The 3,144-nt window shown below is 41.9% G+C and overlaps 1 long non-coding RNA gene across 1 annotated transcript; it reads left to right on the top strand.

The window, feature by feature from the left end:
• Positions 1 to 584: 584 nt before the first annotated feature.
• On the top strand, positions 585 to 1,750 carry LOC123402362. The gene is made up of 4 exons (XR_006611261.1): positions 585 to 974; positions 1,107 to 1,189; positions 1,283 to 1,343; positions 1,442 to 1,750. It is a non-coding gene; the product is annotated as an uncharacterized LOC123402362 (long non-coding RNA).
• The last annotated feature ends 1,394 nt before the right edge of the window (positions 1,751 to 3,144 follow it).

Below are 3,144 nucleotides of genomic sequence, written 5' to 3'. Positions count from 1 at the left end.
ATCGAAGCCCAAGCGCTCATGTCCAGCAACCACTTTTCATTTTTTTCGGCCTACAGGTCCATGGCATCGCCGGCGTACATGTCACCTAGTGGCGTAGCATGGGCCAAAGGTGATGCGCCCTCTTCGACGCCAGCTTTCCACGACCATGCGCGGCAGTGCCCTTTGTCTTGACGGACTGCCAAATATTCGACGACTATCCAAGACGAGGCGGTAACCACACTGGTCATGTCGATGTGAGCGTGACCGATTTTACACTGACGCCGATCTCCTAAATAAATTACTCCCGTGAGACTAGACCCATGCAACTTCAACCCTAACTATATCAACACTGTCAAGACCGGTGAGACGTGACAATTCTCTTCGGTGTTACAAATTGTGAACTAATAATAAACAATAATATATGAATGCACTCTATTAAAAGTCAAATTTTCACAAAAATGACTTAATTTATGTTGTCCAAATAGTATATGAAAAAAATTTACGCTCCAAATTTCCTCCCGTCACTATCAAAATTTTGCCCGCTTCACATGACGGTATTTTTATCACCACAGGACACAACCACACACCCGCACCGCACAACACAAAATGACACGAAAGTATTTTCGTCAAGGCCGCAGATTACCACACGCCCACACCACAGCCGCTCCTGTTTGTACATTTTCCCCAAATCTCCTCTAATCCTAGCCACCCCTGCCCTCCCCTCGAACCCTAGCCGCCCCTGCCCTCCCATTGAGCGTGAGCCGTAGCCGATCTAGCCACCGGCGGGGCGGCGCAAGCGGCGGCCGGTTCGGCCAACGGCGGGGCGGCGCAAGCGGTGGCCGGTTCGGCCAACGGCGGGGCAGCGCGGCGTGAGCGAGGGCCAGTCCGGCCAACGGAGGGGCGGCGCGAGCGGCAGCCGGTCCGGCCAATGGCGGGGAGAGCGATCGACGACCTGTTTGGCAACCGACGGGGCTGCACGACCTTGATCTCTCCAGGTACGGGCCTCTAGCGTGTGTGCTTCCTCGCTCCGGCAGCACACTCCAACACCACATCTATGTGTGTGTATCTCTCTCTGCATCACTACACTCCGTCCCTCTTCTCACCGTGTTTCTTATGTGGTGGTGAAGGTTACAGAGGTGGGAGGAAAGCAGAAGAGTGTGCGACAAGCTGCCACATCTCACGTCCAATTTATTTTATCTCACGTACAGAGGTGAGAGGGAAGCATAATAGATGAACAGATTTTTTGTTGGGCATCACACTGCCATAATTTTTTCAATTATTCTAACATCATTAACTATATCAGGTTAGAGACGAAATCTTTTGAAAATTGATCAGCCAATACAGAAAAATGTCTCCCAGTGAAGGTACGAATAATTTACATGTGAATCTTCTTTCAGTCTAATCTTTACGTTTCCAAATGATTGTCTATTCTGCTTCTAATCATGGTGATGTCAAAAAACAGTGTGCAAAGTGTGCCTGCAGCGGGGACGGAATAGGATAACGTAAGAAATAAACAGAAATACTGCTACTTCATCCAGCAAAAATGGTAGTATACCCAGCGCTGAATGTGTATGTTTGCATGTATGTGCAGTTTAATGTACGGTGCATGCTTAATTACACGTCTTATCTATGTATCATGACACAATGTGGTCAGCTCGCAGATCATTGTAAGTTTTGACGGAATAGGCATGTGTTGTACTAACTCCTTTTGTATGCTTTTGATGTTAAGTTACTAATTATATCAATAGAATTTCTGTCATCCTCTGTTAAATAGAACTCATGCATTGACATAAAAGCTATTATGGTCAGGTGCAAGATTAAGGTGTGAATGCAATTTTTTTAGGGGTACATGTAAATATGCTCTATAGATATACCTGAATCATTTGTTTTTGTTCACCGGGTTCTATAGTTAATCAGGTGTTCATGGTTTTATTCATTTGTCCTCAGCATGATCTAATAACGAGACACGTAATAGTCTGACATCTGAAATGCAAGAACGCACAAAAACTCACTTTCTCTACTACAGTTCTCAAATAACAGAAATCTCACATCTGAAACACTCAGAAAAACTCTCCTGCCAGCAAACATGATGTCTTAGTAGATAACCAGTGGCAACCTCATCACAATTTAGTGTGGGGATGATATGTGCGTGTGCATTTATATGGTTGATACTGACCACAATTAATATCTCCTCATAATATATGTACCAATGTGTCTACTTTTAAAATAGATGAAGTTAGTGCACATCATACTCCATACAGATCTCATGGAGATTTAGAATATGCCGTTTATCTTTTAGAAGGTTTATCATAAGGAAAGTATGCGTTTTGGATATACTATCTCCTTTGGGTTTACAAGGCACACGTAGCATAGGTTACCACCTATTCGACACGTCGTATATGATCCCATAAAATTGGGTAAAACTTACTGTACATACAAAAAAACATTTGTATTCATAACAAATACGCGTGTTTGAAAAACAAATCTTAATAAATCTTTACGTGTACACATGTTTGAAGGATAACATTCTTCTTATAAAATATCATTCTAATGTTATTGTATTTCATCATCGGCGTGTTTGTTTGTTTCTCATTTTTCGTTTATTAGTTCATATTTTACAATGCCATATTTGGTAGCCAATTGGAATTTTCTATATGACATAGGTCCTATTAATACCGCGGTATGTAATTTAAAGATCTCACAATGTTCATATCACTTCACCCATTTAATTCTTGGTAGGAATTCTCTTGTGATGAATCTGATTTCATGAATAAAAACTACTTCCAAGCCCAAATAAAATAGAAGTGCTTGCAAATCAATCATTGAGGTAACACCGTACTCCTTACAAACTTTCATCAGTAGGGAAAGAAACTGACCTACTTTAATGTATAGCGCCAATTATCACTCAAAGTCTCATGGGCAACCACTCTTTATATAGGGCGGATAATTTATGGACACAAAATAGCAAAACATCACAATCAAATAAATTTAATATTCCTTTGAGTGTGAGACAGTGCAAATGTACAAACACTACAAAATCGAGTCTTATTCTATTCTAATTTCTCCTAATAATAAAGCACGCAGCGCTTCTGTCGTCCGGCGTCAGTCATTTTGCAGAAAAGCCCTCGCAATTTCAGTTAATTAACCTGCAGGCCAACTTTAAGT

This window comes from Hordeum vulgare, chromosome 6H (genome assembly GCF_904849725.1).
Source record: "Hordeum vulgare subsp. vulgare chromosome 6H, MorexV3_pseudomolecules_assembly, whole genome shotgun sequence".
Classification (NCBI taxonomy): domain Eukaryota; kingdom Viridiplantae; phylum Streptophyta; class Magnoliopsida; order Poales; family Poaceae; genus Hordeum; species Hordeum vulgare.
The sequence above is the reverse complement of the archived record's forward strand: the minus strand, read 5'-3'. Positions and strand labels throughout refer to the sequence as shown.